This window comes from Mus caroli, unplaced genomic scaffold (genome assembly GCF_978045245.1).
Source record: "Mus caroli unplaced genomic scaffold, Mus_caroli_1 scaffold_8, whole genome shotgun sequence".
NCBI classification, from domain to species: Eukaryota; Metazoa; Chordata; class Mammalia; order Rodentia; family Muridae; genus Mus; species Mus caroli.
The window spans coordinates 64,149,418-64,161,872 of NW_028227263.1; the positions used below are offsets into that span (position 1 = coordinate 64,149,418).

Here is a 12,455-nt window from a genome sequence, read left to right on the forward strand (position 1 = left end):
ATTTTCAAATTCTTATAGGCACTCTTCCTTCCTAGAAGGTGGTCATTGCATGCTCCATCTTATAGCTAAGGACTCTGCTAAGCCTTGGAATTCAGGATTAGCTGTTCTGTCCACTATACAAATATTGCCATTCAAGTCTCTTAGGGCTTCCACAGATATCCATAGACAAGTGCTTACCACACACATGCACACACATATACACAGCAGCACATGTTCAGGGTGTTAAAGGAACTTGTTTTAACTTTTAAATAGTGCTAAGGAAGAAAAAAAACAAGCCACTCCATGTCCTTGCCACAGAGAGCTGTTCTCCCTAACTGACATCAGGGCCCCATGGCCAGGGACAACATCTGAAGAAAGAACCAGAGAGGTCAAGCTGGAATGTCTACATGGGGCTTTCATCTCTAAGTTTTATTCTCTCTGATGTGGGAAGGTCCTCTGCAGGCTACTGAAAGAGAAACCTGGTCACCAACTCAGCCACAAGCTCTTTGACCTACAGTTTGTCCTGCTGACAAGATGTGCTGGGGTAATGGTGGCACAGAACTTGTGGAAATGGCCAAGCAACTCTTAGTTTAACTTGAGATCCACACCATGAGAGGTAGCCCATCCCCTATACTACTGGAACACCCAGGATAGTCCAGAGAACCAAACACAACTGGCCAAACCAAACCAAACCAAACAAAAAACACAAGGAAGTGATTTCTAATGATATTCTGTTATACTCATAGATTGGTGCCTTGTTCTGTTGTCCTCTGAGAGGCATTGGTGCCTTGTTCAGTTGTCACCACACATTAGGCGGAGAGAAAGTCTATGTTGGAGTTCTCCATGAGGTCTCTCCCCTCAGAGATAGGGGAATCCAACGGACGAGGTGGTGGAAAGATTGCAGGGACAAGAGGGCATGCAGGACACCGGTAGAACATAACCCACCAAATGAACTGAGCAGGACATGCATGGGCTCACAGACTGGAGTGGCGAGCACAGGGTCTGCAAGGGTCTGCAAGGGTCTGCAAGGGTCTGCAAGGGTCTGCAAGGGTCTGCAAGGGTCTGCAAGGGTCTGCAAGGGTCTGCAAGGGTCTGCAAGGGTCTGCAAGCGTCTGCAAGGGTCTGCACTGGGTTTCCTGCATGGATGTTATGGCTGTTCGCTTAATGTTTCTGTGGGATTCCTAACAGTGTGAGCGGCTGTGTCTGTGTCTTTTTGCCAGCATCTGAGACTCTTTCCCTCCTGTTGAGTTGCCTTGTCTATCTTCAAAGTGAGGGCTGTCATCTCATCTGACTGTATCGTGATTTGTCATGTTTGGTGTTGTCTCTTGGAGGCCTGCTCTTTTCTGAAGGGAAATTGAGGGAGAGTGCATCTGGGGGGAGGTGTGTGAGGGAGTGGGGGTTGGAAAGAGTAGAGGGAGGGGAAACTATGGTCAGGATGTATTATGTGAGTGAAGAATATTTTTTTAAAGAGCTGCTCCTTGGGTGGGGAGGAGGGTGCTGCTCTCATTCAGTTGATGGCTTTGTTAACTTTGGACACCACACTGGATTCCACAGCCTTAAGTGTGAGTGGAATATGAAATAAAAGCAAGAATGTTATCATTTTTAGATGTAATGGTCGAGGGCTCTGAAACCCAAGACTGAGTCTGAGTTGGTTGCTCTCAGGAATTTTATCTCTAATCCTGTGGCTTTGAATGATCTAAATGTGACTGGGGAAATTTAAAACTGTTACCTCAATATTCTCAATCTCTGACTGCACAATCAAATAAATGTTATGTAAGTTCTGGTGTGAAGGGGTCTTACAGATATGACTAAGTTTACAAGTTAGAGGACTTGAAAATGAGATGCTTATATCTGGATGGGCCAATTCAATCCTATGAGCCCTGAACATCAGAAAAGTAGAACAGGAGTGGTATGTGATGTAAAACATGGTAGCATAGGGCAGATGAGACTGAAGAAGCATTCAGGGAGCTCAAACATGTATGTGGGACATGGTCCTCCACTGATGATTTTGAAATGAAGGGATCCAAGAGCCAAGGAATGCAGGTGGCTGGTCTCTAAGATCTGGGAGTTACTTCCAGCCGACAGTAATAAGCAAGCGAGCCCTTGAGTCTGGCAATGAGTAGGAGCTAATTTCTGCCAAAAAGGAGGGAGTCTCCAGAAAGTAATTAGCCCTCAACAACACCTTCATCTGACCTTTTCCCTTCTAGGTAGTGCAGTCAGTTCAGCCACACTCCACTGACTGATCTACAGAACTGCACAATAATAAATTAGTGCTATCCTCGGCTCACTAGTTTATAGAAATCTGTTACAGTAGCAATTCAAAATGAATACATCAATAAATGTTACATTGTGTTGTGTTGGGGAAAGTAGGCTTATCCTAAACAGCCAGAGGGTGCTCATGACATGTGCATATATTTTTTTAGCTTTTCCTATACATATAGATGTAGAATAGTCTAACTTTCCTAGGGTCATAGCTATTAAATACAGAAAGTGAGATTCAGAGCCACATAATTAGATTCAGAGCATCTCTTAACTAGGTAGCTCTCCTGCTTTGCTTTGCTGTTCTTTTCTTTTCTCTTTTCTTTTCTTTTCTTTTCTTTTCTTTTCTTTTCTTTTCTTTTCTCTTCTCTTCTCTTCTCTTCTCTTCTCTTCTCTTTTCTTTCTTTCTTTCTTTCTTTCTTTCTTTCTTTCTTTCTTTCTTTCTTTTTTTTGAGACAGGGTTTCTCTGTATAGCCATAGCTGTCCTGGAACTCACTTTGTAGACCAGGCTGGCCTTGAACTCAGAAATCTGCCTACCTCTGCCTCCCAAGTGCTGGAATTAAAGGTGTGTGCCACCACCTCCCTGCCTTCTCCTGCATTTCTTAATAAATTCTCTCCTAAGCAGCTTAGAGTCGCTGGAGAGTTTGGTTGTGATAGCAAATAAGACCATATGTACAAATAGGTACACACACACACACTATATATATATATATATATATATATATATATATATATATATATATATTTCTTGATTGCTCTCACCTGAAGGAAGTTATGAAGCTTATTTATCTTGTTTGCATCATCCTGCTAGATGACTTAATTGTGGTAGGTTTTCAGATTTATTTTTAAAAGCAACAGTGTGGGTCTAGAGACATAGCTCAGTGGGTAAAAGCCTTTGCTGCTTTTCCAGAGAACCTGAGTTCAATTCCCAGCACTCATGTCTAGCAGCTCACAACTGCCCATAACTCTAGATTTATGAGTCTGCTGCCCTCTTCTGGCCTCTGAGGACCTCTGTACATATGTACACATATACAGCTATGCACAGACACATACACATAAATGAAAATAAGTCTTTAAAAAGAAATGGGGACTAGGAAGAATACATCTTATTTCTTTAAGGCAAACAAATAATTTGAAAGGGTTCTAATTTTATATCACCCAATATTTACATTTCAGATCTAATTTCCTTGTCAGTGTTTATTGAGTAATGCTGAGTAAAATAATTTCAGTAGCAGGCATTGTCAAGTAAATATCTGTATCTCCCCCAGCCTCATACCCTTAAACCTAACACATAATTCCTAATGAGTATGATAGATTACAAATCCTTGAGTAGTTAAGAACCTTTTCCAAGGAATACATATTAACAGCACTCTTCCCAGCACTGGATTGAAATGAACTTGGGATGCTGAAGACTGACGTTCAAGAAAGTAAGCCAGGATTCCTTCCAAACAGTTCTTTTTCCTTCAGCAATCTGATGTGGTTCCAGCCAACAGCCTCTGAATTAGCACAAAGTCCCTGGAAAAAACCAGCCAGATTCACTCACCTCAGGTGTCCGACCCACAGGAAGCTTGTTAAAGCAAAGGAACAAGTGAGAAGTCAGAGAAGTTCTTAGGGACCCAATATTAATAGCTCTGGCTCTCTAAGGAGGACAAAGCCTTTCCCTTCAGAGTGCCTAGGAAGGCCTGAGCACCGTCTTTATAAGGAAGAGAAATATACCAGAGAGAGAATTTCAAATCGTTACTGCAATCCAAATGATTAGAGCAGAGGAGAGCCAGGAACAGAGATAGCCAGGGGGTGAGACATTCTGCCTCATCTGCAGATCTTCAACTTCCATTTTCAAGCTGTTGGTGCTGACAACTACCTTGGTAGTGGAAAGCAGCCCCCGTGTCCTGCTCTGCCTGTGATTGGTGGGAGCAGAAGAGTCTGGACAGTTTAATTCAGTAGCCAAAACCAAAGAGGCCCAGTCCAGTCAGAAAGTGGATCTCAAAGGTTCTGCAATGTCCAAACTCTGGAACTGCATAGCTCAGAGACAAACACCCTTGGGCTGAAGCCTCTGTAGGCTAAGCACAGGATGCTGCGTGATGCTGAGTCTGCAGTCAGTAGAAGTCTACAGCTGCTAGGAACACTGCACAGCGATGCTCTATGCAGCAAGGCTTTAGATGTGCAAAGACAAAAGCCCAATTGCTAAGAAGACAATGCAGGGACTTAGCACCTAAACACATCATGATATTTGCTGATGTTTTCAAAGGACTGGAGAAACCAGAGGAAGCAGGCAGGATTCCTCACACTACCACACTTTGCAGGCTTTCCAAACTACAGATGTCTACTCTGTGTAGATAGCTCTGACATGTCAGAACTGACTTAAACTTACTTGTCTAACCTCCAAGACAGGCGTTTCCACAAGACTCCCAGCTCTGAAATATTTGGCAGTCTGTTTCCACAACTCTGAAATCGCTTTTGGAAGGTGAATGTTGTGGGAAAAGTTCAGCCCTTTAGAGGCTGTGAAACATGTACTGCTCAGAATCTGCACCTCATGGGTATCTTTAAAGTAGTCCGTGTTTAAAAAACAAATTTCCTCCATCCTTGAAAGGCCATGAGCTACTCCACACTATAAAATCCTTGGCTTATGCAGACCGTCCTACAATGCCAGCCCTTTACGTAAACACATAGCATCGCTGAGCGTTTCTGCTGTCTGTTGTTTCTTCCAGTGATTTCACAATATTCTGTGAGTCTTTCTACCCCCTCCTCTGGAACAAATGAAGACCTAAGCTAATATTGTCTGCCCTAGGGACTCATGAAGAAATGACACTGTCAATATATAAGGTAAGAGATTTACGGAATACAGCGTAGCCAACAACCAAGGGAGCTGTCACCAGCGAACGCAATGATAAACAAGAACACACAGCATTGGCATCTGAGACAAGACATTAAAGTGACTACAAAGAGGAAGTTTTCAATTGCAGGACCAATCGGCAGCAGAAGTTTGAGGAATATCCTTTAGAGCTAATTGCGTGCTTGTTTGTCCTTTCAGGAAATGAAAGGCCTGGTTATCATGGAGATAACACTCAGAACTGGTTATCAGTCTGAGATAACACTCAGAACTCCAAATACAAAGCTCTGGCTCTCACCATTTGTGGAACTCTCTTGAACATCTATTGATGAGCATTCCTTTTCTAGAAATGATGCCAACAGACTGGTGAGGCTTTGGAAATCATTTGGGCCATAGCATCCATCTCCCAACTCTGTAAGTAAAAGTCTACCCAAAGTTTTCTAAAAGCTTTCTTGTGTCATGGAGGAATATGCCACCAAGTTCTCTGCATGGAATGGTCAACCCTGACATCTCGGGACACTCAGCTTCTGCTTCAAGGACTGGTCAGTTCTTCCCAACTGCCAGCATCGCTGGCATAGTCTATGAGCTGCTAGATACTATTCTCCAGGGTCTCATCTACAGGCTACAATGTGTTCATGGCAACTCTTCCATGTATTGTCTCAAGGTTAGATCCCTCCAGTAGTTCTTTGAAGAATTACATGCAAAGTCCAGGGCTTGTGCCAACAAGACTCAATGAAGTGAGCTCTTGCTGAGCACCCTGTAGCGCGCACACATGACATTGAACATGTGCTACTGCACACACTGCATAGTCCACTGACTCTGAGTGTCAAGCATGGGGAGAAGAATCCTACACAGAAAACAGTGAGTATTCGAAGGCTCAGCCACATGAAAAGCATTTTGGTAATTTATTCACCTAACACTGGCCTGTAGGTAGACAAACTATTATCCAGTTTTTAGAAGCTGCCTTAAAAAAGAATATTTATCCAGAGGATATATGTTATGATCTACAGGGGGATTCTGGTCAATATCCCAAAACAAAACAAAACAAAACACCAAAACCACAAACAACAAAAAATCAGTGGGAGGAAGATTTTTGAGTGGAAGTGTCATTTTAAACAAACTTTACCTGCATCTATACTTTTAGATATTTTGAGGATTTTAAATGGCTTTCTAAATTGATAACTAAAATACAATAACAGTATATATTTCAAATTTATAAGTGATGAAAAAGCAATTATCCTTAATTTATCTTGAACCAATGTGTCCTGTTCATAAAATAGGAATAGTCCTCAAATTTTGTTTTTAAAGATTTATTTATTTATTTATTTATTTATTTATTATATAAGTACACTGTAGCTGTCTTCTGACACCACAGAAGAGGGTGTCAGATCTCATTACAGATGGTTGTGAGCCACCATGTGGTTGCTGGGATTTGAACTTAGGGCCTTCAGAAGAGCAGTCAGTGCTCTTAACCATTGAGCCATCTCTCCAGCCCCCAAATTTTGTTTTTAAATCTTCTGAAAATCACATATAAAAATGTGGAGGTAAATTTATTTTGGTAAAGATGGTTTTCCCCCCTTCCCTTTCCTTCCTTTCCTTTCTCCCCTGCCCCCAACTCTTTCTTTGATCAGAGTGATCTGTAACTTAGAGACATCTCAGAATCATCATGTATAATATAATCCAGTAGGCAATGGGAACAATGGGAGTCAATGGGGTGATGAGACCATCTTAGGAATTTATCCATATAATCCTGCATCACCACAAATATTTTCTCAAGGTCCTTTTCTGAAAGAGGCATTATTCAACCCAGAAAAGAAAGCTAATAATTTGGCAAGCTAACAACAAAATTCCTCAGCATATGCCAAAATATTTTAACCTTGGCAGAAAAGACTGAAATGAAGAAATACCTTTATATTTTATAATATGAATCTTCTGAACTGACTATGATCCCATCCATGAAGGGCCCACCCTATCCTCACTCACCACCCGGGACACCAAGCATGGAAATTCAGTCCTAATGAGGCCCACATTTCCTACCAATTTCTTGCACACACTGGATGGATGGTTAACTAGTACATATGTAACCTCTATGTACTGTTTCTCTACCCTTTTTAAAAAATAGGTAGCAAAGGTAATAACAGAAGTATAGGGCTTAACCCCACACCACCGATAAGCTTATACTTTCCAGACGTGCATTTTAGAAGTGATGTGTTAAACATTGTACACATTCTAACACCCAAAAAGCTACAAAACCATTGACTTTCTCATGACCTATTAGGCTGAGTTTTGTTGTGGTTTGCTTGTGTTTTATAAGAAAATACCATCAAAATGTAGAAAGTTCTGTGCAAAAAGATGTTTCTTTTATTGTTATATATAATGTTAAACAAGCAAAAATTTTTTCCAAAATTAAGAGATTGTTTTACTTAATCTATACTCACTGTGATGGTTTGTATATGCTTGGTCCAGGGAGTGGCACTATTAGGAGGTGTGGACTTCTAGTAGGAAGAAGTCTATACACTGTGGGTATGGACTTTAAGACCCTCATCCTAGCTTCCTGAAAGCCAGTCTTCTAGTAGCCTTCAGATGAAGATGTAGAACTCTCAGCTCCTCCTGCATCATATCTTCCTGGATGCTTCCATGCTCCCACCTTGATGATAAGGGACTGAACTTCTAAACTTGTAAGCCAGCCCCAATTAAATGTTGTCCTTATAAGAGTTGCCTTGGTCATGGTGTCTGTTCACAGCAATAAAACCCTAACTAAGGCACTCATACAGCAACTACCCATATAGACATTAATGGAGCAATGGTACTGAAGACTGAGCCCATAAGGGGAGGCTGGTCAGTAAGATTTCCAACTAAATCCAGAAGAGACAGTCAGATCAATAGATATGCAAATAATGAGACAAAGCACAAAAATAATGAAAAAACTAAAGCCGCATGCCTTTAAAATAATCAAACTACTCAATGAATGCATTCTAAATTACTGAAATGGGCAAAGTGCTGGAAGAAGATTTCAGAAGTTTACTAATGAAAATGGTCAGTAATAATAGAGGATATCTGAAGAAGCAAATGAAATCAGTCTAGAGTCTGCAGAAAAAACAACAGAAAGGACGATGTCAGAAAAATGGACAGGCAAATCCACAAGATGGAAGGAAAACTCAGACTGGAAATTAATATTTTTAAAAAGTCATATAAGAACTGGAAATGAAAAGCTCATCAAAAAAGTAAACAAAACAAAGTACCAGGGAACAAGAACAAGATCAAGGTTCAAATATCAATTTTCAAAAATGAGCAGCACGGACCACTGTGCCTGAGCTCTGCAATGAGATCAAGAGACTGTCCTGGCTGGTTTTACATCAACCTGACACAAGCTAATGCCATCAGAAAAGAAAGAAGCTTAATTAAGAGTTTGCCTCTTTAAGACAGGCTGGAGGTGATTCTCTAAGACATTTTCATAATTAGTGATTGTTCAAAAGAGCCCAGTCCGTTGTGGGCAGTGGCATCCCTGGACTGGTGGCACTGGGTACTATAAAGAAAGCAGGCTAAGCAAACCGTGGAGAGCAAGCCCATAAACAGCTTCTCCACAGTCTCTCTATCAATTTGTACATTCAGGTTCCTGCCATGTTCGAGTTCCTGCCCTGATTTCCTTTGATGGTGAACAGTGATGTGAAGTAGAAGAACAAAGTCTTTCTTTTCCAAGTTGCTTTTGGTTATGGTGTTTAATCTCAGCAATAGAATCTCTAACTAAGGCAAAGACCAAATTAGTATAGAAGCACAAGTTGGGGCAATGACAATGACTGAAGGCATAGAAATTCTGCTCAGTGAAATCATAGCAAAAATTCCTAGAGAAAGAAATAGACATTTTAACAGATGCAGAAAAGCATTTCTCAAGAATACATCATAAGATATCAAAACCACAAAGCTCTTTATCCCCCCTCCCGTGTGTGTATGTGTGTATTTGCATGCTCATGCATGCATGCAAGCTTGTGTTGTATGCATATCTGTGTCTGTGTCCCTGTAGATATTAGGGTGGGTGGGGGATACCAACTTATATACAAAGAGAACACATCGGAATAGCATTAGACCTCTTAATAAAAGCCAGGACAGCATGGAACTGTATGGTTCAAGTCCTAAAAGCAAACAACTGTCAACAAAGATTGTTGCTTTATCCAGCAAAGATACATTGAAAACTGGTGGAGAAAGAAAAGCACTTCAAGGCAAGTGGCTCATGACTTCCAAGCCAGTCCTGAAGTAGACAGTTAAAGGGTTAGTACACAGAATGGGATTAAAAAACGATCATCTCAGTGAAACTTATAGAGGAGAAAGTGGGGAAAAGCCTCGAAGATATGGGCACAGGGGAAAAATTCCTGAATAGAACAGCAATGGCTTGTGCTGTAAGATCGAGAATCGACAAATGGGACCTCATAAAATTGCAAAGCTTCTGTAAGGCAAAAGACACTGTCAATAAGACAAAAAGGCCAACAGATTGGGAAAGGATCTTTACCTAGCCTAAATCAGATAAGGGACTAATATCCAATATATAAAAAGAACTCAAGAAGGTGGACTCCAGAAAATCAAATAACCCCATTAAAAATGGGGTTCAGAGCTAAACAAAGAATTCTCACCTGAGTAATACCGAATGGCTGGGAAGCACCTGAAAAAATATTCAGCATCCTTAATCATCAGGGAAATGCAAATCAAAACAACCCTGAGATTCCACCTCACACCAGTCAGAATGGCTAAGATCAAAAACTCAGGTGACAGCAGATGCTGGCGAGGATGTGGAGAAAGAGGAACACTCCTCCATTGTTGGTGGGATTGCAAGCTTGTACAACCACTCTGGAAATCAGTCTGGCGGTTCCTCAGAAAATTGGACATAGTACTACCGGAGGATCCTGCAATACCTCTCCTGGGTATATATCCAGAAAATATTCCAACCGGTAAGAAGGACACATGATCCACTATGTTCATAGCAGCCTTATTTATAATAGCCAGAAGCTGGAAAGAACCCAGATGCCCCTCAACAGAGGAGTAGATACAGAAAATGTGGTACATTTACACAATGGAGTACTACTCAGCTATTAAAAAGAATGAATTTATGAAATTCCTAGGCAAATGGATGGACCTGGAGGGCATCATCCTGAGTGAGGTAACCCAATCACAAAAGAACTCACATGATATGTACTCACTGATAAGTGGATATTAGCCCAGATACTTAGAATACCCAAGATACAAGATACAATCTGCAAAACACATGAAACTCAAGAAGAACGAAGACCAAAATGTGGACACTTTGCCCCTTCTTAGAATTGGGAACAAAACACCCATGGAAGGGGTTACAGAAACAAAGTTTGGAGCTGAGATGAAAGGATGGACTATCTAGAGACTGCCATACCCAGGGATCCATCCCATAATCAGCCTCCAAATGCTGACACCATTGCATGCACCAGCAAGATTTTGCTGATAGGACCCTGATAGGACCTGTCTCTTGTGAGGTTATGCCGGGGCCTAGCAAACACAGAAGTGGAGGCTCACAGTCAGCTATTAAATGGATCATGGGCCCTCAATGGAGGAGCTAGAGAAAGTACCCAAGGAGCTAAAGGGGTCTGCAACCCTATAGGTGGAACAACAATATGAACTAACCAGTACCCCCCCCCCCCCGCCAGAGCTCGTGTCTCTAGCTGCATATGTATCAGAAGATGGCCTAGTTGGCCATCATTGGCAAGAGAGGCCCATTGGTCTTGCAAACTTTATATGCCTCAGTAAGGGGGAACGCCAGGGCCAAGAAGTGGGAGTGGGGGGGTATGGGAGGGGGGGAAGGGCATGGGGGACTTTTGGGATAGCATTGGAAATGTAAATGAAGAAAACACCTAATTAAAAAAATAAATTAAAAATTAAAAAAACAAAAGACTGTCTCAAGCATACAGGAATGAATGTATTCCAGGAAAAGATGAGCAAAGAAGAAGATGGGAACCTCTCATGTGTAACTCAGTAAGCCATTATAAGTGCCTCAGACTAACATGGAGAAAGAAGATAACAAATAGTAACAAACCAGAAAAGCCAAGAAAAGCTGTAAGAATTACTAACCATCTCTCAATCATAACCTTACTTGTAAAAGCTACAACACCCACCAGTAAAGAGAAAGAGACTAACTGATTACATTTAAAACAAGACCACAGCAAAAAACCAAACAGACAACAATACTTGACCCTTGTAGCTGGAGAGATAGCTCTGTAGTTTAGAGCACTAGCTGCTCTTTCAGAGAACCCAAACTTGGTTCTCAGTATCTTACAAAGGTTATCTCAGAAGTGCCTATAATTCTAGCTCCAGAGGACTAGACACCCTCTTCTGGTCTTTGTGGGGACCTGCACACACATAGCACTCAACCACATGTACACATACATATTCACATAGCAAAATGAAAAGAAAAATAATTATTTTTAAAATTTATTTATTATTATACATAAGTACATTGTGTAGCTGTCTTCAGATGCATCGGGAGTCAGATCTCATTACCAGTAGCTGTGAGCCACCATGTGGTTGCTAGGATTTGAACTTAGGACCTTTGGAAGAACAGTCAGTGCTCTTACCCACTGAGCCATCTCACCAACCCAAGAAAAATAATTCTTAAAACAACAACAACAACAGCTCTCGCCCCTGTAAAGGGTTGGTCTGATGCGGCTTGTGTTCTGATGCTAAATTCTGAAGTTGTTGTTTTCCCCAGAGAGCAGATCCTCACATACAGCAAGTGATGCTAAGTGGACCTTGCACCCCAGTTTAAGTGGTTATAGAAGTCTAGAGCCTGTGATTGGGAAGTGGAGGAGAAAGGAGGCACTTGAGGATCAAGTGAGGGGGTTTCAGGTAGAGGAAGGGAGGGGAAGAAAGGAGGAAGAGGTGGAGGAGGCAGCCATGAGAGAAGACATGAGTGAGTGACCAGGAGAAACAGCAATTAACAGGGGACTTTATAGCAGGAGAGTAAGTCAGAATAACTCCAAACCTACCCAATCTAGGCTTAGAGACTGTACATAGAATCCCTGGATTGTGTCTTTTATATGGACCAGCTAGGATTATAAATTTATTTTACCGGCCCCAATTATCTGTTCCCTCTAAGAAACAGCTCACTCATGAAAGTCAACTTATGAAGTGAATGAGAACCCCAGAGAGGCTGGAATCAGTAGCCTGTTCCCTGGTGAATAGAATCCAAACCCAGATTAGAAGACATTAAGAAGGCCACTACATATCAATAAAAAGAATGCATAAAAAAGATATAACTATTTTAAATAAATGCATTGAATGTTGGAGACATGACTTTCATAAAGCTAATAAGCCTGGCTCACAAAAGAGGAGGGCTGGACTCACAGACCTCTAAGACCTTTCCATATTTAAC

General features: G+C 41.4%; 1 protein-coding gene across 2 annotated transcripts in view; it reads right to left on the reverse strand.

The window, feature by feature from the left end:
* The window catches only part of Adamtsl3 (ADAMTS like 3), a 282,049-nt gene that overhangs the window by 26,301 nt on the left and 243,293 nt on the right, over window positions 1–12,455 (reverse strand). The gene's annotated exons all lie outside the window — the stretch shown is intronic.